The sequence below is a fragment of the Canis lupus genome, chromosome 12, assembly GCF_048164855.1.
Source record: "Canis lupus baileyi chromosome 12, mCanLup2.hap1, whole genome shotgun sequence".
NCBI classification, from domain to species: Eukaryota; Metazoa; Chordata; class Mammalia; order Carnivora; family Canidae; genus Canis; species Canis lupus.
The window spans coordinates 22327110-22352221 of record NC_132849.1 but is presented as its reverse complement, the minus strand read 5'-3'; the positions used below and the strand labels follow the sequence as shown (position 1 = coordinate 22352221).

The window sequence follows — 25112 nt, the reverse complement described above, 5'->3', positions numbered from 1 at the left end:
TTGCCTGCTCAGGTGTAGATACAGCTAGCTATGTTTGAGAGAAACTCCTAATTATTGTTTAAATAAAACTTATGTTTATTTGTCTCTCATGCAGACCAAAAATAAGATGGAGTTTGGTTATCATGGACTAAGACTCTTTTCAGTGTAGTAGTACTTTCCATACTCTAAGTTATGTCATGAGTGATCCATCATTTCTGCCAGAGCTCTAAATGTCATAAAAAGTAGAAACACTTTTAAGGAACTTTCCTGGAATAACTGCTTGTAGTCACATGGCCACTCCTAACTATGTGGGAGGCTGGAAAATACATTACTATTATTTGCTTCAGTGGGGGAATTGTTGCCACAATAATAAGTGAGTTGTATTAGTAAAAAGCAGGAACATGACTAGCTAGTTGGAGTCTAGCTGTCTTTGAGCCATTTCAATCAGATCTGATTTTTTTAAGGTGGAGTTGGAAAACCTATAGTGAAAAGAATGAAGAGAAAGTATATAGAAGCAGTTGCAATGGTTTCTACAGGAGGTGATCAATGTATGGATTCTTTATTTGGGTTTGAGAATAGAGAATTTTACTTTTAGTTCAGCAGTTATATTGATCATCTATTGTTGCCATTTATAGTACTATACATAAAGCACATACTTCTAGCCTAAAGAAGCTCACAGTGTCCTTGGAGAAATAAACAAATTAATAATTTCAATAGCAGAAAAGTCAAGAGAGATATTGAATGGGCCTAGAGAAAGTGAAGGCTATGCCATAGCTCTGAATATTTTCATTTTTGTTAAGTAAGACCTCACTAGCTGGTCACTGTTAAGTGAGAGATAATTGACAAAATAAAATGACCTTGGCTGATAAGGCTCGATGGTAATGAGTTTGAATGTGTCTATAAATATTTCAGCACTCCCACTATATTTGACATATATAGAAAGCCAAGAAATGTTTGGTGTGTAAATGCAAATAAGTAGAGATGCTTATTATATACTTTATTTTGATGTTCAGTAGGTATTACAAAACCTGACTGAAAATTTTGGGTATTTATAAGATCCAGATAAAGTGCAGATGAGGATCCCTTAGCAGCTACAATTTATTTTGTCTTTGTTTATCTATTAATTAATAATTTTTCTTAATGGTATACCATTTATATTAGTTTCATTTGTACAACACTGAGATTCAATATTTGCATACAGTGCCAACTGACCACAACAGTAAGCTGTTACCATCTGACACCATACAAAGTTGATACAATATTATTGACTGTTCTTAATATTCTTCATCCCCATGACTTGTTTTATAACTGGAAGTTTGCACCTCTTGATTCCCTAACCCATTTTGCTCCCTTCTAACCACAATCCCGTCAGGCAAACAATAGTCCGTTCTCTGTATTTTCTCTAAGTTTTCTTTTCTTTTGTTTGTTTCTTTGATTTTTAGATTACTTATAAGTAAAATCATATACTATTTGTCTTTGTCTTGCTGACTTATTCCACTTAGCATAATACCCTCAAGGTCCATCTATGTTGTCACAGATGGTAAGGTCTCATTCTTTTTTTATGGCTAATAGTCCAGTGTGTGTTTGTGTGTGTGTGTGTGTGTGTGTGTGTGTGCGTGTGTGTGTATCACATCTTCTTTATCCATTCATCTGTTGATGGACATTTAGGCTGCTTCCACATCTTGGCTATTGTAAATAATGCTCCAGTGAACATCAGGAGTGTGTGTGTTTGTGTGTGTGTATATATATGTGTGTGTGTATATTTTTTAGAGTTTTGATTTTTTTTCAGATAGAGACCTAGAAATAGAATTGCTGGATCATATGGTAATTTCATATTTTTTTTAAATTTTTTGAGGAACTTCCATACTGTTTTCTACATACCAATTTATATTCCTACCAACATTGTATGAGTTTTCCAGTTCTTTCATGTATTTACCAATACTTGTTATTTTTGTCTCTTTTATACTAACCATTCTGACAGATGTGAGTTGATGTCATTTTGTGATTTTGATTTACATTTCCTTGATGATTAATGATGTTAAGCATCTTTTCATGTGTCTCTGGGCCTGTATATCTTCTTTGGAAAAATGTCTGTTCATCTCCTCACTTTCAGCCTGTGTGTGTACTTACTTTTGTTGTGAGTCTGTTGTAGGCAGCATACAGATCTGTCTTGTGTTTTTTATCCATTGAACCACTCTATGTCTTTTAATTGGGAAAATTTAGTCCATTTATACTTAAATTAATTATTGATAGATATGTAGTTTTTGCCATTGTCTTGTTATCTAGCTATTTTTGTAGTTCTGCTCTGTTCATTTCTTCTTTCTCTCTTCCCATGTTTTTAAATGCTTTATTATTGTGTTTAGATTCCTTTCTTTCTTTTGTGTATTTAATATGAGATTTTGCTTTGTGGTTATTATGAGGTTCGTATATAACCTCCTACATATATAGCAATATATTTTATTTTTTAAGTTTTTATTTACATTTTAGTTAATATATAGTGTAATGTTGGTTTCTGGAGTAGAATTTTGTGATTCATCACTTACATGTAATACCTCATGCTCATCACAAGTACCCTCCTTAATACCTATGACCCATTTAGCATATCCCCTGCCTACCTCCCCTTCAACAGCCCTCAGTATTTTTCTCTATAGTTTAAGACTCTCTTCTGGTTTGCCTCCCTCTTTTTTTCCCCTTCCTCTATGTTCATCTGCTTTGTTTCTCAAATTCCACATGTGAGTGAAATTATTTGGTATTTGTCTTTCTTGGACAGATTTCAATTACTTAGCATAATACACCCTAGCTCCATCCATGTTGCTGCAAATGACGAGGTTTTATTATTTTTTATAGATGAGTAATATTCTGTTGTCTATTTATACACACACACCACTTCTTTATTCATCAGTCAATGGACATTTGTGCTTTTTTGATAATTTGGCTATTGTTGATAATGCTTCTATAAATGTTGGGCTGCATGTGCCCTTTAGAATAAATACTTTTATATCCTTTGGGTAAATGCCTAGTAGTGCAATTGCTGGCTCAGAGAGTAGTTCTATTTTTAATTTTTTGAGGAATCTCTGTACTGTTTTCCACAGTGGCTGCCCCAGTTTGCATTCCCAACAATAGTGTGAGTGGGTTCTCCCTTCTCTGCATCCTTGATAACATCTCTTGTTTGCTATATTGTTAATTTTAGCCATTCTGACAGGTGAGAGGTGGTATCTCATCATAGTTTTGATTTGCATTTCCCTGATGATTAGTGATGTTGAGAATCTCTTCATGTGTCTCTTAGCCATTTGTATGTCTTCTTTGAAAAAATGTCTATCCATGTCTTCTCCCCATTTCTTAGCTGGGTTATTTGGGGGGGGAGGGTTGGTTGTTGAGTTTGATAAGTTCTTTATAGAAACTAAAAGGCATGGGAGAAAGAAACTAAAGGAATTGAAGAAGATATTTGCAAATGACATATAACAGTCTATTTTAAGTTGATAGCAACTTAAATTTAAATATATTCCCAAACTCTACATTTTTATCCACCCCCCCCACCAAGTTTTTTTCTGACTTCACATTTTACATCTTTTTTATGTATCCCTTAACTAATTATTGTAGTTTTAAAAGTCTCGTGATATACTGACTAAGCTAACCAGGCACTTTATTCATTAGAGTTATAGTTAGTTTCACTACTTTGTTGTTTAGCCTTTATACTAGCTTTATAAGTGATTAATTCACTACTTTCACTATATATTTACCTTTCCAGTGAGGTTTTTACTTTCCTATGTTTTCTTATCATTAATTAGTGCCATTTGTTTTCAGTTTAAACAAGTTCCTTTAATGTTTCTTGTAGGGCCAGTTTACTGTTGAAAAACTATTTTGGCTTTTGCTGATATGGAGAACTATTTTTATCTTTTCTTCTATTCTGAAAAATATCCTTGCTAGGTATAATATCTTAGCTAGAAGTTTTCTCTTTGTTTTTTCATTTCATTACTTCGAACAGATCATGCCACTCCCTTTTGGCCTGCAAACTTTCTGATGAAAAATCTGGTACCCTTTTGGAGTTTCTTTTGTATGTAACAAGTGATTTTTCTCTCCTACTTTTAAGATTCTCCCTTTATCTTTAATTTTTGACCTTATAATCATAATGTGTCTTAATGTAGATCTCTCTGGGTACTTCATATTTGAAATTCCCTGAGAGGGCAGCCCGGGTGGCTCAGCGGTTTAGCACCGCCTTCAGCCCAGGGCCTGATCCTGGAGACCTGGAATCAAGTCCCACATCAGGCTGCCTGCATGAAGCCTGCTTCTCCCTCTGCCTGTGTCTCTGCCTCTCTGTGTGTGTGTGTGTGTGTGTGTGTTTCTCATGAATAAGTAAATAAAATCTTAAAAAAAAAAAAAAAAAGAAAAGAAAAGAAAAGAAAAAGAAATTCCCTGATATCCTTCGTTGTGGATATCTGTTTCCTTTTCCAGGTTAGGGACATTTTTGGCCATTATTTCTTCAAATAAATGTCCTCCTTTCTTTCCCTCATCTCTTTATGTGACTTCTATAATGTAGATGTTATTCTGCTTAATTTTGTTCTGTAGCTCTCTTAAAGTAGCTTCACTTTTTCTTTTTTTCTTTTGTTTTTTTTGTGTGTGTGTGTGGGTGAGTTCTGTTGTTTTGTCTTCTGTCTTGCTGATCCATTCTTCTGCCTCATCTAGTTTATTGTTGAACCCTCCTATTGTATTTTTCAGTTCACTTATTGTATTCATTAACACTCTGACTTCTGTTTGTTACTGTCATATATTTTCTGTCTCTTCATTGATGCTCTCATTGATGTTCTCAATGTGTGTGTTCATCCATTCTTCTCCTGAGTTCAGTGAGCATCTTAATGACTATTAGTTTGAACTCTTTATCAACTTCATTACTTTTCTCCATTTCATTAAAGTCTTCTTCTGAAATTTTGTTTTATATTTTTACTTTGGAAAATACTTCTCATATTTCCTTCATTTTGCCTGATTTTCCCCTGGCCATGGTGTGGCTGTGGCATATTGGGTGGCTGTGGTATTGGGAAGAAGAGTTGGGATGATTACCTTGCCAGCTGTGGCATAGTTGTGGCATGGAGGACTGTGGGGTACTCACCCATCCAGTGGTGGAATGACTGTAGCATTAGGGGGTTCACGTTGGTATTCCTTTAACATAGCTACCTGTCACACTGTCTGGAGGGAAAGCCTGAAATAATGGGATATTTGAACTAATTAAAAATCAGCTAACAACTAGTTCAAAGAGAAACAAAGAGTTAAATAGTCCAACAGAAACAAATAGTACAAGAAAAGGTGTTGATTAATGGTAAGTCAATGTAAAAATAAGTTATATTATTACTCCTTAATATAACTTAATCATATAAGTTTTTTTTTTTTTTTTTTAATCATATAAGTTATATTATTATTATATATAATAAGGATAATATGTTGTTTTAATTGTATCCTGGCAGCTTTGCCAAATTAGACATTTGCATGTTTTATAATTTATTTGTGGTAGCTGTATAATTACACAATTCCAGATATAGTGTTTTGTGTGGCTTTTTGGGTAAAACAGATGATATGTAAAAACAGATGATAATACCTAAAATATAGTATTAGGCAGTGTGAGGCAGTATAAAAGACACACACTAATACAGTGTCAGATGCATTATAAGAACTCAGTGTATATTTACTTATGCATGTATTTTTTTTTTATTTTTGGTTATCCTCTGAAAAACCTTAATAACACTTCTGTTCTTAGATGTTGCAGAATCATAAAGGAATGTTTCTAGAACCATGGACTACTCATCTTAGACTGAGAATAATAAAACTCTTCTACTTTTGTCAGTACCCAGACAGGTTGATTGAAAAAAATAAGATCAGTCTTCAGGCAGTACTGTTTTACTCCCCATCATGCTGCCTTTTAATAGGGTAGGACCAGGAGAAAAGAATTAGTGTAAAGATCTGAAGTTTAAGACAGCATGAGGTTACGGTGACAAGTATGCTTTAGTAAATGATCTGGAAAGTTCACTCCACAACAGCAAAGTACCAACTGTCTATGGAATGCATTAGACAAGTGCATGCACTTTCTGTGTGATTATTTAGAAATGCCAAGTGGCAAGATCTGGGCAGGTAGTGAGAAAATAAAGTGCTAACTAAAGTACTTCAGTCAAGAAGTGGAGGAGCTGATGCAGTGTTGGTCTTATAAATACAGTTTTTCCTTTAGCAAAAATGGAGTGCTAATTAGAGTAAGCAAACTTTTCAGTAGGAATGCATCATTTCCATATATTGAATCTGAAGAATCGATAGGGACAGGATGCTGCTAGCAAAACTCTTATGACCAATTGAATATACACATTTAAGGCAGTGCTATTAGAAATGGATGTAGTGTAGTTATAGAAAATGACTGTGGGAGAGGCAATAAATAGTTGAAGAGGCAAAGGAAACCAAAGTTGCATGGAAATAGTTTGCTCATCAAGAGGGATTATGAAAGATGACTTGGTTAGCATGCATGCTGTGAAAGGCAAAAAGTGATAAGAAAGTCAGACACTAATGAGTATCTTGGATCACATGGTATCAAAAAACTAAAAATGAAAGTAGAATGACAGAGCCAAGTAAGAAGGGCATTACCATAAAGAGGTGATGATTGGAGGCCTGGGAAAGAAAAGGTTGTTAAAATCTAAAGTTTTCGACCCTTATCAGATCACATGCTATACCACCATTATTAATTCTATAGATGGAAAAATCAGCATGAATAGTAGATTTTTACTACTTGGAAATACAGTATAGAATTCAAAAGTTCTACATATGTTTTATGGAATTGTTTATTTTCCATCGTAGGACTTTTTTTTAAGCAAAAGGTTGGTATTGATTTGTCTAATTCAGAACACATGCACTGGTTTGTGAGGGCTGTTTGGAATGTAAACATAGGGCAGCCTAACTTCAGTATTCAAAGGTTATAGCAGTCTTCAATCAGAGTATATCATACCAAGAACTAAGAGCCCTAGATAAAGTAACGACGAATCCCTAAAGTTGAGCATAATATGATGGTGAATAATCTAGGTGGCTAACAATATTACATGTAATGACAGAAAGGTCATACATGGTACAAGTCACTCATCGTATAATATGACACTAGTCATTGACACTATGCCCAGGGAGGCAATAAGGCACTAGACAGTTAAGCTGGGAATAACCTTATTATTATAAAGAATAACCAGAAATCAACTCTTGAGATTTTGGATCTGGACTTCTGGTATAGTTAACCTCATACTGGTATAATGAAATCACCAAGTTTAAGGGAACTTCTGGTTTCAACATTAGGATAACTAATATGGGCATATTTAATGTTAAGCCCCATAATATTTGAACTAAATGAACTAAGAATGGCTAAAATATTTTAAAGTTTTCTGCCATATTAAGAAATGGTTTGGAAGGCATATTAAAAATGAGAAACATTAATGGATCCAACTGACAATGGTAGGGGAAATATGAAGATAGCAGACTATTCACCAATAACTATACAAGCCAATAAATCTATATGGCTTTTTCTTGGCCATATATATATATATATATATATATATATATGATCATTATATATTAATTATATATTAATACAGGCTAGCCTCACAGTCTAAATATTATACTCCTTCTTAAGTAATTAGAAGGGGTGCCTGGGTGGCTCAATCAGTTGAGCAACTGACTCTTGATTTCTGCTGGGATCATGATCTCAGGTCCTGAGACAGAGCTCCATATCTCATCAAGCTCCATGCTTGGGGTGGAGACTGCTTGGATTCTCTCTTTCTCCCTCTGTCTCTCCCTCTCCCCCGCCTCTCTCTAATAAAATAAAAATAAAAGTAAAATAAATGTCTTTTTACAAAAAATGTCTTTTTACAAAAAGAAAGTAATTAGGATGCTTGACTAATTAGGGTTCTCATTTCTCAGCACAACTTGTTCTTTCTCAAATTCCAGTCTTTTTTCTCTGAGTGACTTTTCTACATAATTTGATACATTATCAGTTATTTCTTTCATGACAACTGAACCTACTTTTTTTTTTTTTTTTTTTTTTGTCTTTTACTCTCTTCTCTTACTAGGGAACTTGTCTCATAATTACAAACAGCCCAAAAGAACTTTTCCTGAAACTAAATATGACAAAATAAAGCTATTATTTTCTCTTCCAAATTGGTTCTTTTTCTAGACTCTAACATATGCAGTATCCTCACTGTTCATGGATTCCATACTTGTGAATTTTTTCCTATTCATTAAAATTTGATTCCAAAATCAATATCTATGGCATTTTGGGGATCATTTTCCCACATGCACAGAGTGGGAAAATATTTGAGTCACCTAGTACACATGTTCTCAGCTGAGGTTAAAAAAAACAAAACAAAACAACAACAACAATGCTCTTCCTTCTTCTTGTTTTGGCTTTTATAATGTAACAAGTATTTGTTTCATGGCCTATTTAGTGTCACATTTTTACAATATTTTTGTGCTGTTTGTTAGTGATTTTGGTATTTAAAATGGTCCCCAAGCATGGTGTTGAAGTGCTGTCTAGTGTCCCCAAGCACAAGAAGGATGCTGTGTGCCTTACAGAGAAAATATTTCTTACATAGCCCTGTTTAGGTATGAGTTACAATGTTGTTGGCTGTGAGCTCAGTGTTGATGGATCAAAAATATTAAGCAAGGTGTCTTTAAACAGAAATTACACATAAGACAAGATTATGTACTTACTGACCAATGAAAATATTATGATCAGAAGCTCAGAAGAACTTAACTCTGTAACTCCTCTAGGAGTAATACTTCAGAATTTGATAATTGAGTGTTAATAGTGATTTTGTAGGACATAATTACTGAAAAGTATGAGAACCAGCTATATATTAGCAACTACAATATTGTTAACAGCATTGAAACTTTTACCATCTTAAGTTTGGGTCTTCTTTTTCATTATACCTTGGATGAATGGAGAGGAGAGGTGAATTCTGGTTTAGGCTAGGGGAAAAAAAATCTCTGGTGAAGAATATGTGAGACCCAAGAGTAAATGTACAAAAAATAGATGACTGAGTTATCTAAAGATGCATAGGTAAGTATGAATTAAGAATTATATAAGAAAGATTCAGAAAATGAAAGTCAGATATAAATAAATAGTTCTAAAAAATGCAAGGGCTTCAATACCAAGTTATGGATATATAAGATATAGTCCTGCCATTCTTCACCATGGGTCCCATGCATGTGACACATCATCCTGCCTTCCTGGGAATAGGCCCGCATTATTTCTGATGTCCTTACACCTGTGTCTCTTCAGAGTACTGACATTTGTTTGTGTGTTCATAGGTATATATTCCATGGTTTTAAGCATTCCATCCTACCGAGTCTTATCTCATCCACTGCATTTTTATTAACATTTTTCACCTTAATGTACCTAACAAAAGCTTTGCAGTTTCAGCCTTGAGCTCTCCCTGAATAAGGCCAACACTGGTAAGAAACCATGACCATCATTTCCTTCATCATAAGCAGAGATAATATTAATACCAGATGCCCACATTCAGCATGGAATGGCTGTGAAGATATTAAGCACACATCTATTAATTTATACATTATCAGAGCATTTCATTGTTCCACACCATTTGGGGCTCCCCAATGGCCATTTAAACCATTTTATAGAGGCTGGGTATAATTCAAAGATGATTATTGAATACTGACAACCAAAGGTGTCTCCCTATGACCCACACTGCTGTGGGGTGAGATTCCTTTTCTGTTCAAAGGAAATAATTGTAGAAATTCTGGATTGTTCTGCAAATTCCACAATGTTCAGTAAACCAAAACCATGTGAACCAAAAGCTGCTATGTAGCAAAAGCTTAAGGATCAGTATTTTAAATATCTTTTAGATTGTATGTTTCAGTACAGTTATTTCCCACTTACTGTGAATGTTACAAACAAATACAATTAATCCTAGAGCTGGAAGAAAATTTGAGGTTGAGTTTTAGTTGGTCTGCATTTATAACAAGTGCACATGGAATTTTTTAGAGTTAGATTGTGATAATCTTTAAGTTACAATCTAACTTCAGTGTCAGAAGGCTCATACATTTGGGTAATAGGAGGTGATTTCATGGAATTGATGGGACTAGCTCCAGTCTGAATGAGTGGATATTAGCTGTATGAATGTGAGGGGAAAAGTTATGGTTGGTTTGCAATCAGCATGAACACAGGCAGAATGTGGGAGTAAAATTATTATCTGAATGCTGCAATGCAGTTTCCTGAAAGAAAATCGGATTTAAGCATGGGGCCAGATAAACAAGATAACTATAGGATTTCTACTTGATTTAGCAATCACTACTCTCTGGAGTAGATTCAAAAATGTGTTTGACAAAATAAGTAGGATGGATTAGAAAGTAAAGAGGAAGGGCACCTGGGTGACTCAGTCCATTGAGTTTCTGCCTTCAGCCCAGGTCATGATCCTCAGGTTCTGGTATTGAGCCCCTGTGTGGGGAATCTTTGCTCAACAAAGAGCCTGCTTTTCCCTCTCCCTCTGCTCCTCCACTCTACTTGTGCACTCTCTCTTTCTCGCAAATAAATAAAGTCTTAAAAAAAAAAAAAAGTAATGAGGAAAACTAAAAACAAAGTAACAAACTGAAGACCAGTCTCAGATGATTAGCCTGGAGGCAGTGGCACCCTGGCCCAAGAGTCTCATTAACTGGAATATGATATTTCTTCTGGGATTTTTGCTGAAAAAAAAAATGGTAATAACTAGGGCAGATATTTGGTTGTTCCTAGGTTCCAGGCCAGTAATACACCTTGAAAGTATTCATCAGATGGTGTCACTTCCCAAATTATTTATTATAATAATAATAATAACTCTTCTTATTTTTACTGCAGCTCCATGGTCTCTTAAATGAAGCTCATAACCCTCAGCATGGCCCATAAGATCCTTTACTATCTTTCTTTTAAATTTATCTCCCATCTTTTCCTGTTAAAAATTCTATGCTAAAAAAAAAAAAAATCTATGCTAAACATGCTAAACTTATCTGACATGCTAAACATGCTAAACACTATCTTACCTGATTATATTATGCTTTTTATGCATTTGTGCCTTCTTAATTTTCGTATCTTTGGTCTTTAGTGTCCTCTTCTATCCTTCAGCCATCTGTAAAGTTTCAGATCTAGGGGTGCCTGGGTGGCTCAATCAGTCAGTTAAGGATCCGACTCTTGACACTGGCTCAGGTCATGATCTCAGGGTCCTGGGATTGAGCCCTGCATCAGCTTTGCGCTCTGTACAAAGTCTTCTTGTCCCTCTCCCTCTGCTCCTCCCCTTGCTCCCATAAACAAACAAACAAACAAACAAATAAATAAAATCTTAAAAAAAATAAAGTTTCAGATCTAATGTTACTTTATTTGTAAAATCTTGATTCCCTTAAGTTAAACCACTTTCTACTCAGGGAAAGCAGACATAGTTATGAAAACTGAATTTGTATAAATAAATAAATAAATAAATAAATAAATAAATAAATAACTGAATTTGTAATTGTACAGAACTGCATTTGAATATATTACACTTACAACTGTGAGATTTGGTTTTACACATTGCAAGTATCTCATTATCTGTAAAGCACTGATAAAATTTATGCATCATGTAGTTGTTTATGAGGATTAAATGAAATGAAGTGGGAAAGTCAAGATAATAGGAAGACCTCACTAAATAAAAGTTATTATTACTAATTATAACTAAGCAATTGTCTCACTGTATTGTAACAATTCCTTGTAGCTTTCCTGCCTATACTGTACTTACAATCCTGAACCATAAATTTCTAAAGAAGAGAGGGTATTTTCTTATTTTCCTATATCTCCTATTTGCTATCACAGTACCTGCCACCTAATAAGCATTCAGCAATTATTTTGTTTACATCAATATGTAAAATCATGGAAGCACACTGAAGATAATGTGAATAGTCTTACTCATAAAGTTAGAAAGATGTAAATTTGAGACTAGAAGAAAAAAACCCTCAGTAGCTCAGTTTTCTATTATCTCTTTAATAAAATTTTCCAATGTGTGGTATAAATAGTCTGAGTCCTATGACTAAGAAAAGAGGCCTGTGATTAAATGACATGTTAGACTCACTCACCATACTGCCTCCTCTTTTTAATTATTAAGAGAATTTCCTAATACTCCTGACCCTGATCATTGTGTTTGAATGAATGGGTAATGAGTAGTTCCAGTCATAGAAATAATTTCCAATGACACTTTCATTGAAAATTCTTCACCAAAAAACTTTTTCCCCCAAATCAAACTCACAACCTTATTTTACATCTAGACTTTAGTAAATTTTTTTCAGTAACAAAAGCCCTTACTATATCTGCCTGGATATAGGCATTTCTAGCTTATGCCATAGGGCCTGAGGACTCCTAATTATTTGAATCTCTGTAATTGTCATAATTATGTTTCATAACTATTAATTCCAAAAAACTCCTGTGAAGATCTAGTATAAAATAAGTTCCCAAATAAGGAGAAGATTATTTGAAAAGATCTAACAAAGATTTATGGGTCTTTGACACAAAAAAACTAAAGACTGAGTGAAATATTGACGTATTATTCCCAGGAAGTCAAAGAAGTTGTTTTTCTTCTCTTAAAGGAAAAAAAAAAAAAAAAAGAATAAAAAATTTGAAAACTCCACCTTTCTCTTTACCTTTCATTTGTGATTCTTGGACATTTGCCTTATAGGAGAGTTATGTGTCAGAGAAGGCAATAGAGCAAAAATGACAATGACCTTGGAAGAAATATTTTAAATTCTCCAGATGTTCCTTTGGCCTTTGATATCTTTTGAAAGAAGCATAGGAACAAGAATCCACTTACTCTTTCTACCCATAGGAAAATGGTGGAAACTTGTTTGAAACCCAAGTTCTTCTTCATAATGACATTAAGAAGAGACTTGTTATGAGGGACGATACCTTGAGCCAACACAGATTTCACATAGAGAAGTTGCTTACTCTTCATGAATTGTCCTTCCAGATGCCAGGAGTTAAAGAGCTAATTTTGCCAACATTTTTTGTTTGTGCTGTGAGGGGCAGGATCTGAAGAGATGAATTTGGTAATTAAGGGGATAATCTCCATTTAAGAAGGCTTAAGAGCATTTGAAATTTAATGACCTGAACTCTGATAATGCTGTGGGTCCGGGGCTACAGCTAGAGACAAACTGCCAAAAATTCATGATCCACATGGTTGTTTTAGAAATGCATTCTTTGAGATTGTGAACTAGAATTCAAATTGGAAACATGTGAAATTACCAAAAAAGAGTAAAAGTTAATTACACCTGTGTATGTTCATTACTGCTTTACCGAGTAGTCATTTTCACAGTTGATCATTGGTAATCTTGTATTGATGAGTAACAAATACCTTCTAAAATATTAGTGAAATAATTTCACATATACATTTCTGATTTGAATTGCTATACACTTTATCAACATCGGAATTCTATTATGCTAAGTGTGAGAAATAGAATTTCAAAATATAGAATCCACATTGGTGGTTATCTTTTACCAATGATTGATTAACTGTGTGTCCTCAAGTAAATCCCTTCAGTGTAATGAGGACTGGTTTCTTACCTGTGTTGGAAGTCAGATTGCATTTTTTTTTTTTTTTTTTTTTGGTGACCACATTCAACTAAATTCAATAAAATGTTGAGAATAGTGCTTTAAAAAAAACTAACATAGAGCCAATACATGTAAAAAGAAAATGTTTGCAAGCTGCATAAAAGTGTAATTATACAAAATGTGTACAATTCACCATCATTAGCCTAGCACTCCTGCCTCACTTTTTTCTTCACAGTAATGTCATATATATTTTTCCTTAAAAATCCATAATTAATTTCATGAATGCCATTACAGCAAATGACATAATTACTCATTAGAGTTGTGGGCAATCATTTAAAAAGCCATTAAGAGTTAGTCATTGTGTTTTATTTGATTTGTTAACTAGAAACATTATTAGGATTTTTTTTCCCCACAGGCAAGATAAAGGGGAAAAGTATGCATTGCAGTATCTATTTTCATCTTATTAATAAAAATGATTTTTAAGGCCATGTCTTCAAGACAGAGAGATTTCCCATCCTGTTTTATTAAAACTGAAATTGATTTAGCACTCACAATTCCCCAAAAGACTCTGGTACAGTACCAATCCTTGACTTCCTCCATGTTATGTAGAATTTCCATAGAACTTAATCACACCTTTATACAATGAAGAAGCAACAAATTATTTTATAAATTATATATTTTAACTCCCTCGTTATCCATATGAAGAATCTGAAGGCCAGTGAAATAAACATCTTGGAGAATTATTTATCTTGTAGGTCGCCAAGTCCCTCTTAACTCAGGAAGCAACTACCTTTTTTCCTTTTCTTCTATTTGAATAGTCTCTATAATTCCTATAAATAAACCAAGGTGGTCTCTATTCTTTCACACTGCTATTCTGGTACTTCACATTGTATGACAGTATTTATATAAATTTTCCCTTTTATATCCCTAACCTATCTAAATTATAACCATGCTTTTAGGCCTAGTACATGTTCTCCATACAGTTATCTTTAATCATTCCAGTAATAGTGATCTCCCCCTTCTTTAAACTATTTGCAACCTTATATTTTTTCATAATAGGTGATATTTATTGCATGCCTTATGTAAGATGTCATGTGTTGTTTCTAGTGTTATTATTTCACACTGTTATTTAATCTCTTTGTATTATGACGCTTGGAAGGACTATGCCATCAATAACTCTAGATTATAAATTTCTTGAGAGAAAAGGTGAGGGTCTATGTAATGCAATGTTTTCAGGATACTGCATACTATTATAGAGATAAGTATTTAAGGCTAAAAACTGTTCACTGACTGGCAGACTGGCAAATAAATGTCTACCTTATCTTTCTTGTTTTTACCCAAGACCTATCTATTGTCTATTTTAGTTTTCTATTAGTGTAAACACAGAGTTAACTGAACTTCTTAAAATCTTGATAAAGTTGTCAGAGGGGAAACTGCAGTGACCATGGGACTCACTGGATCCTTCCTCAGTTCCTTGCTCAGTCTCCTATGGAACCTATTTTTTACTTTTTTCCAATTTTCATCTAACTGTTTTTTACAGGATAATGTTCTAACATTAGTTATGAGAAAAACAAAAGCAAAAATAACTGTTTATGTATTGATGATTTTATCTTTTAGAGTACTTTATTTTTACTATCATATATTATCTTACTCTCATTTATTTTGATATGTTCTTATACCTTTTACATGTAAAGGAAATCCTGAATAATGGTATTTTCTTTTCTTTTTTTTTTAAGATTTATTTATTTATTTATTTATTCACGAGAGACACACACACAGAGAGAGAGGCAAAGACACAGGCAAAGGAAGAAGCAGGCTCCATGCAGGAAGCCCAATGTGGGACTTGATCCCAGGACTCCAGGGTCACACCCTGGGCCAAAGGCAGGCTCTAAGCCGCTGAGCCACCCAGGCATCCCTATTTTCTTACAACAAAAAGTAAATACTATTTAGTACTTGCACTTCAGGAAGAGTTTCACAAAATACATGTTACTCAGTTGGGAATAATTAGCAAGTTCTGTTTTACCATGCAAACAAAGAAACACACAAAATAGGGTGAAAAATATTTAAAAACACATACATCTATGTTTACATAGCATATGAACCATTAATGAGCTGTGCGTAGAAAAAAGACTTTTACAATTTTTTAATCATTTATACGATATATATTAATATTCATTTGCAATTAACAAATTCTTTTCATTTTTTATTTTTTTTAAGTTTTTATTTAAAATGTAGTTAATTAACACAGTGTAATATTATTTCCAGTTGTACAATATACTGATTCAACAGTTTCATACAACACCTGACGCTTATCACAAGTGCCCTCCTTAATCCCCATCACCTATTTAGCCCATCTCTCCAGCCCATCTCCCCTCTGGTAACTACAGTTTGTTCCCTGTAGTTAAGAGTCTGTTCCTTGGTTTGCCTCTCTCTCTCTCTCTCTTTTTTTTTTTTTTGGTCCCTTTGCTCATTGAACACATTGTTTTTAGCTAAATGAGCAGGTCAAAACCTTGACACTGATGGGTACCCCTGGGCAAAGGAGGGATGGATGTGGGATGAAAGAACCAGCTGTATGTGATGGCAAAATAGCCAGTTTAGCCATTAGAACACAGTCTTCAAACTATACGGTACTCCACATTATGGAGAGACACCGGAGTGATAGTGTAGGGATGTACTTCCAGCCAGAGGCAACAGATGTATCACCTGATACAGAAGATTTGATAGTGAGCATATAATGAACCAGGAGTAGGGATTAGGAAAAACTAAAACATCCAAAATCAGAAGAAAGGGAGAAAGCAAGTGGCCACCTGATCATATTAAAACAGAAGAAAAGAAAAGAGCAAGCTGTCTAGTAAGTTAAACTGGCACACATGGTCTGAAAGAAGCCAAGTCAGCTTCAAGTTTAATGTGCAGTGAGATATTTTTTAGCAAGAAGAATGGTATCAGCAAGACTAAGGTGATCATATTTTGGGTTTTTGCTGTCTTCTTGAAAGAGAAAATCCTAGGATATTAAAAACTTAGAATGTTCTTTCTTCTATGGCATTTTTTTCAACTTTTCTTTTTAATCCAGCAAAACACATTTCCATTTCTTTGTATCACCTTCTTTATTGTTCTTTTTAAAAGGGTGTGTTAGTCCTTTCAAATCTGATAGAAAGAATGATTTACTCAGTTTGTTGTTTTAGGCTAAAGCACAGGTATCTGGATCAGAGCTTTAAATTTTTGGATTCCCTTCAATGTTTATTTTAGTTATGTCAGACACTTGGGAAATTTTGTAGTCTTATATATTTGTGCTGTTTTTTCTGCCATATGTATACATTAGCATGAGGGTAATCACAGTTTTTGATACTTCATATAAACTAAAAGCTAGAGCATTGATTTTGCTCAGTACTAGTCTTTATGTCATAATATAAAAAAATATTTTATTACTACATTTCAAAACAATCTCTCCTGAAGGTATGTAACCAGAATTATAATGTAGAGCTTTTTTATAATTTTTTATAATTTTTCTGACATATTAAAATTAAAAATGTATCTTAATATCTTATAAATACAGAATGTTTATGAGATTCTTAATATTTTATTGTACTGTATCATATCTGTGAAATGTTATTAGTTTGTGAGTGCATATAGTTTTATATTCTATTCAGTAATTTTATTAAGAATTTTCCCCTTTTATTAAATATTGCTTGATGAAATAACCCTAACCCACTCACCTCTTTTATTCAACAGTACTGTTTCTGTAGATGTTTCATAATTTACTAAATTTTCCATTTAATTTACTAAATGTTTACTGGTAAACATTTAACTACCCCCTGTTAGTGGAAATGGGAAGTGATTTGTAGAGTTTACCAATTTATGTAATATAAAAATTCCTGTCATTGCTGATTGTAAGCTATTAGCATGAAAGTGAAAAAAACAGCATGTCAAAATTTATAAGACACAGCTAAAGCAGTATTAAGAAGGATATCCTAGCATGAAATGTATACATTAGAAAAGAAGAAAGATCTCAATAATCTAAGATACCACCCTAACAACTGAGAAAAAAAAAGAGCAAAGTAAACCCAAAGTAAGCAGAAAGAAGGGAATTCTAAGCACAGAAATCAATTAATTAACAATAGAAAAAAAATATAGAGAAAATCAATGTAAGAAAGAACTGGTTCTCTGAAAATATCAAGAAAATTGGCAAAATTCTAGAAAGATCAACAATAAAAAAAAGAGGGAAGATACAAATTACCAATATTTGGAACAAAATAGGATATCACTATAGACTTCACAGACATTATAAGGACAATAAAGGAATGCTGCTATAAGCAATTCAACGCCCGTAAAACTGATGATGTAATGAAATGGATGAATTCCCTAAAAGCCACAAACTACCACAACTCACCTCATAAGAAATCTGTACTTTGAATATACGTAGAGCTGTTAATGAAGTAGAATTCATAATTTAAAAAATTTAAAAAATTCTCAAAAAGAAATCTGTAGACACTGGTATCACTAAATAAATTAAAGAAGAATTTTACCACCAATTTTATGCAGTCTCTGCCAGAAAAAGGATAACTGCCCAGGTTATTTTATGGAGCAAGTATTACCTTGTTACCAAAACCAGACAACAATACAAAACAAAAACAAAAACAAAACACTACAGACCAATATTCCTCATGAATTACAATGGATAAGTTCATAACAAAACATTAGCAAACTGAATTCAACAGTATATAAACATAAGAATACAGTGTAACCAAGTGAACTCTATTCCAGGGATGCATGGCTAGTTCAATATTCATAACATGCCAATGAAATCTGTCAAATTGACTAAAAAGAAAAATCACATGATCATACAAACTGTTTCAAAAACAACATTTGATGAAATTCAATACCTGTCCATGACAAGAACTCTCAGAATAGGATGTGAGGGTGATCTGGCTGCAACATCTATCACCCTCTTGATTGCCAGGATTAATTCTGCTGATCTGGTTGGCTAAGGGGATGTCCCCTTCCTCCCTCCTCCCTCGCAGCTCCAAGTGCAACCTCTCCAAGGTGAGGGTTTGGTGGAAGAAGACAACATTCCCTGATAGAGGAGGACCGTTCTTCCATCAAGGGAATAGGAATAGCTGGGCTCCTACAAACAAGCTCTCATAGTCCATTTGTAGGACTGCCTTCCTTTAAAACAAACAAAATTGAAACAAACGAAAAGACCTCTCAACATTTTAGGGATTATAGTGACCTTCATCTACTTGATAAAGAGCCTCTGTGATATATATAGCTAACATTATATATAATGGTGAGAGAATGAATGCTTTCTCCCTAAGATTAGAAACAAGGCAATAAAGTCCACTCACCTCTTTTATTCAACAGTACTGGAAATTCTAGTCAATGTAATAAGGCCAAGAATATATGCTAACAAAATTTTATCATGAAATAAAAATAATAAAATGTAGAGTACCTATGCATATATTTTTATATTTACATAAATGCATATAAATAAACATTTATAATGAAAATAATATGTAATTGCTAAACTTGAGTACATTAAAAGATTCTTCTTAGAAGAAGGTACAGAATAGATTTCCAAGCTAATTTCAAAGCTAAAATTTTATGATAAATATGCATTAAGACCTTTTTATATTTGATATGTATAATTATGTAAGTATATATTATATATATTAAATGTATATTATATGTAATTGTGTTGCATATATACTTCTGTGTTTTATATATATTCTTCTGTATATATAGAAAACAATATAAATATATATATACAAATATGTTATGTGCATATATATATACATGTGCTTCTAGTTAAATTTTACTTAGGATTAATAACAGATTTTAAAATTCAAGTATATTTTCTCAGTATCCCGATTAATATTATTATTTCCTTCTGTGAATTTCTTGACGTATACTCAGATAATCCAAACAAAAAAGGAAAAGGAAACATCTGTAAAACTATGAATCTGCTGAAAATACCTTGCCCATAGAATGAAAGGTTCGGAAAACTATAGAATCTCACAACTGTCAAAGTTCTTTAAAGCTTATCACTAAATAAAGCAAGCTGCACTACACTAGATCACATATATATTCAGTTGTCTCTTGAACGCATTCAGTAATGATGAACGCATTCAGTAATAATTCACAGGCTTTTAAGAAACAACAAACCAACCCGAAGTCTAGGAATCTGGGATTTTTTTTCAAAACTTGACATTTTCATGTGACTTTGAAACCCTTTGGCAGAGAATGCTCCCTCAGTCCTTCTGGAAATGTGGCCAGGTGGAATGCTAATAACCACTAAGCTGACTTGAGGAATTGAAAATGATAGGCTATATCAGAATGTTCCCTTCTCCACATAAATACATTTTTTCTCTTCATATCCCGCAACAAAGACTTGTATAATAAATGACTCTATGATGTACAGTAGCTCTTGAGCATTAAATTATGCCTTTTACCTCAGGACTTATCATTCATAGTACATATAAGATACCTAGAAGGTCTTTCCAGTAAACAATACTGCTTGCTAGTGCGGAACCCAATTTAAATCTCCCTAGACTCACAATGAAATTGCTTGTTCGCCTGATTGTTTTATTCGACTAATGATTTTGCAATATCACATTCAATTGAGTAATTATACAAAAAAAGAGATGCTGAATGCCCATCTTTTCTAGATTAGAATAATTTATAAGTGCAGTTTTTCTATTCCATTAAACAGTACCACCTTTTAATGAGACATAAGCACAACAAGGCAGACACAATGATATGTTATAAACAAGAGAAAGAAAATACAATTTGGGTAGGCAGAAATGTTAGTGGAATATATGTCAGGGAAAGGAGTTTCTATGTATCATCACAGAACTATGTACTCGTAAGAGCCCCAAGAATAGCTTTTTTAAAAAAGACACATACACACACACACACACATGTGTGTGTGTATTTACATTTATGCATTTAACAATAAATAAATGGAAAACTAGACAATTGACATTTTTATCATTTTGTATGGATGATTAGTAGCAGAGCCAAGTCCAAACATTTTTTATCAGGACTTGTTTTTCTCTTGAAAAAGTCTGAGCTCTATTCTGAGTGAAGATAATATGTGTACTTCTCTCTTGAGAATTTAAGGGAAATGTTATTTTGTCTAGCTTTCTCCCCCCCCCCCCCTTTGCTCATGCCCTCAGTGTGTTCTCCTGTTTTTGCCATGCTGTCCCTCTTTAAACTCAGTTTAATTCTGACAGTCTGGTGCTATTTATGAAGGCCCCATTGGGATGCCAGATGGCAGAACTATTCATCTCTCCTGTGGGTGCCTGGCCATGGGCCATAGGTTATTCATTTCTGGATTTTAGTTCCACTGTGAAGTGAGAATTGGCTATAACATGCTTACTTTTGGAAATAGCAAACCTAATTTTAAAATACCCTTACTATAAGTGTATCTGTATAATTGATTGGGAAAAAGTAAAAATATTTTACATTGTTTAATCCAATGTTTACATTTTTAATTGTTCTTATTCATAAGAATCTGGGCATTTTTTATTTTAAAAATGTTTTATTTTTAGGTTTGTATATATGTTAAGATTTTGAACAGAAAGCCATTCCAGAAACATACTAGCATACATTTAAATCAAATAATCAGGTACATAATTGTGTCTTTCTTACATCCAGGACTTTGTATCAAGAGACAGTTACAAGAATCATGTCCTTAATTTAGGGGAATAATATTTAATTGTGTATAGAGATAAATAACATTGTAAAAAGCAATCATTTGGTGTTATAGATCAGTGGTGTACAATTTGTTTCTTGTGTATGCGTTGGGTGCCACTGTAGGGAGCAGGATTGGGAAGTTCTTTACAGGGAGGTTTCTCCAATCCCACTTCATCTAGGGTAGCTGTGTTTTTATCGGGTTGATGTATAAAACAAGGCCTATGCACTCGAAATGAGAAATAGTTTTGAGTAAACTCCAGAAATTTTTATTAAAATTTTGTAATCCAGTCACTCTAATGTCTGTATTTCCTACAGAAAGAATTATGTATACATAATGCCAAAAGATTTAATTATCTCAGGACCCAAATGTCTTTGTCAGAGATATCCCTTAAAGAGTCCAACAGGAAGAGCTAGCAATTTCATATTGGAACAATAATCAGGGTTGTAAGAAAGGTGATACGTCAGGGTTGTGGGCATTTCCTCAGTTTCAATAATGATGAGATGCAGAGGACAGCTTGAAGCATCATGCCAGGAAAATGTTCCACATAGGCACAGACCATAGTGATTTTAGAGCAGGACAGTACTGTACTATGCTGTGCTGTAAGCAGTGGCAGAGGAGAGCAGAGGAATTAAATACTTTATTATTGCTATCTTATTTTCCCCCCACAGTCTGTGAGATGTGGAAACTTCCCAGTTTTATTCAATAATCAGAAATATTTATTACCCTGTAAATTTAGATAATTTTTAAGACAAGAAAAAGCAGTTTCCTTCTAAAATAGTGACTGTTACTTATTTGTTTCTAATAATGATAGGAGGAATTATTTGGAAAAATGGAAAATTTATAAAATAGAGCTTTGTCGAGACACCTGGGTGACTCAACAGTTGAATGTCTGCCTTCGGCTCAGGGCCCTGGGATCGAGTCCCACATCAGGCTCCCTGCAAGGAGTCTGCTTCTCCTTCTGCCTAAGTCTCTGCCTCTCTCTCTCTCTGTCTCTCATAAATAAATAAATAAATTCTTTTAAAAAATAGTCTTATCAATATTTTTTTAAAGATTTTATTTATTTATTCATGAGAGACAGAGAGAGAGAGAGAAAGAGAGAGAGAGAGAGAGAGGCAGAGACACAGGTAGAGGGAGAAGCAGGCTCCATGCAGGGAGCCCGACGTGGGACTCGATCCCTGGTCTCCAGGATCACACCTTGGACTGAAGGCAGCGCTAAACCGCTGAGCCACCAGGGCTGCCCCTTATCAACATTTTTATTTTATTATTTTTCTGAGTAAACCTTGTTTCCTTCTAATCATAAGCTATAATACATTATCACAATAATTACATATTTATACAAGTGACATTTTAAACCAAAATCCCAAAACTGTAAAACTGGTTAAAAGCCTAGAATTTGGGTCACAAGTTCCCCTGTATTCAAGTCCTATTTTCACAGTTTATTAAATATTTTATTTGGAACATGTTTCTTAAACTATCTGTATTAATGGGATAGTTGTTGTGAGGCAAATTCAAAATCACACTTACCTCTGAAGAGTATTCAGTTAGCACAACATAAATCATCACAAATGCTATTTGGTACTGAAAGAGGAAAACAAATCTTCACAGAGGTGCTTCTTGGTATATTTTTGTCATTGAAATTATATAATTTCTGATATTTAGAATTTATGCAGTAGCTTAATGAATTTCTGTAACATTCATTTCCAAAACATGGAATTCGTGAAATGTTAAAGTATGTCTCATTTATTTCAGAAAACGAACCACCCTGATGTTGAAATTGTATAGTCATATCAGAAATGTCACAGAGGGGGCCATTTTCCTGTAATACATCACTTTTTTGTTTAGATTGAAAGTGATAAAGAGGGCAAGGCAAAATAATAGATGATATGCCTCATTCTGAATGCTTTTTTACTCTAAAAAGAAAAAAACCCACAGCCATCTGTTATCTGCATGTCAAGTTGTTGCAAGTGAGTAACATTTTTCTTTTTTATTTGAGAAGAAATTTATGGAAATGCTGAACAAAGTTAAATTAAAAACATATGGTGATATTAATAAAGCAGTTATGTAAATACTAAATCCTTATTATTATCCTTTGCATTTATGGACCTGGATTAGTTTTTTTGCTGTATTGGGTAAGCTCCAGAACAATCCTTACTGCTCTCACTAAGAGAGACTTAGACTGTGTCTGTGCAGCTAAAATGTGATAAAAAAAAATTATCAATTGAGTAATTCTAGATCATTAACCCTATTCTCCTAGAAAGTTAAATAATTGTGATTAATATGTAATTGTCACTTCTGCCTTTAACAACATACTTGCCTCAAGTGTCTATTTCTTGTGTTTTTATGTTTATAATCATAATCACTCCAATATTGATACAAGTCTCGGGTGCCTGGGTGGCTCAGTCCATTAAGCATCTGCCTTTTGGCTCAGGCCATGATCCCTGGTCCTGGGAAAAAGCCCCACATTGGGCTCCCTGCTCAGCGGGGAGCCTGCTTCTCCCTCCTCCTCCCTCTTCCTCTACCTCTCCCCACCCCCAGCTTGTGCTCTCTCTCTCTCTCACTCTTTCTCAAATAAATAAATAAAATCTTTTTTTTAAAATAAAAAATAAATAAAATTGATAAAAATTCATAAACATCTGTTAAGGAAGGGAATACATGTGCAGTTAGAGATAAAGGATTCCCTTCTATTCAAGTTAGAACTGAGCTATGCCAGGAGGATTGATTTGACAGGTGGATGCTTCAGAGATCAGAGGAGACAATCTGTTCCTTCCCAGTGTCACTAACATATGAATATATATTATTTTATTATATTTTATTATTAGAGAGGAGAGGGGTTGATTCAACTTAACTGAATGTAAATTCTTTTGGTCTATACATAATCTTGTTCTTTTCTTTCTTTTTTTTTAAGATTTTATTTATTTATTCATGAGAGACAAAGAGAAAGGGAGAGGCAGAGACACAGGCTGAGAGAAAAGCAGGCTCCCTGCAGGAAGCCTGATGCAAATTCCATCCCAGGACCCTGAGATCAAGACCTGAGCCCAAGGCAGACGCTCAACCACTGAGCCACCCAGGTGCCCCGGATCTGGTTTAGTTTTGTATAATATAATTTTCATCACCATTGTATGATTTGAGAAGTGACCAACAATTTTTTTTCTTAACTATATCCCACATTTTGTCAACTAAATGTCCCCAGCTCTACAGGATAGTGTCTCCACGATGATAGATAATTTGCCAAATTGGAGATTTCATTCAAATACAATTATTTTTTTTTGAAAGTAAAGTGATTGTTAGTCATTCTGCTAAGCCATTAAGTCATTCTGCAAAGCCATGACTCAAGGCAATAAGAAGCACATGGTGTCAGGAAGGGTGTTGGAAGGATAGAAAGGTGGAAGAAGCAAGCTTCCAAAAAGTGGCCACTGTCTTCTGAATTTATTTTATCCAGAACTTACTTCAAAATAACATTCTTGATAATATGCAAGACTAAATGTTGCCATTGAAATACAATATGTTGGCAAATGAAAACAGCATGTACAAAATCCCAAAGTTAAATGTATACTTTCTGATCTATCATTTTTATCTCATATATGATGATGGAAATATTTTTATATAATTGGGCTCTTTTGAAGATTAATTATATAGGTATTAGCCTAGTGCATGTCAGTTAATATGCAGCTAAGCACTAGTTCTTTCTATACCTTGAATTTATCTTTCAGGTCAATTTTGTTTACTATTTTCCACTTATGTTATTATTTTTACTGAAGACAGAGAAAGAGACGTGTACTAAATTATAGCTTCTAACTGCAATTGATGGCATTCTGTAATAAAGTGGTACAGCACTGAGCAGTGAAAGGCATATGGAGAGACTCAATTTTG

The 25112-nt window shown here is 33.8% G+C and overlaps 1 long non-coding RNA gene across 2 annotated transcripts in view; it reads left to right on the top strand.

The window, feature by feature from the left end:
• Nucleotides 1-25112, top strand: part of LOC140600666 (uncharacterized) — an 84759-nt gene that overhangs the window by 38870 nt on the left and 20777 nt on the right. The window contains exon 3 of one of the 2 annotated variants that reach the window (XR_012003839.1): nt 22992-23206. The exons of the other annotated variant lie outside the window; for it this stretch is intronic. This is a non-coding gene — a long non-coding RNA (uncharacterized lncRNA). The remainder of the gene's footprint in view (nt 1-22991; nt 23207-25112) is intronic. 2 annotated transcript variants of the gene reach the window in all.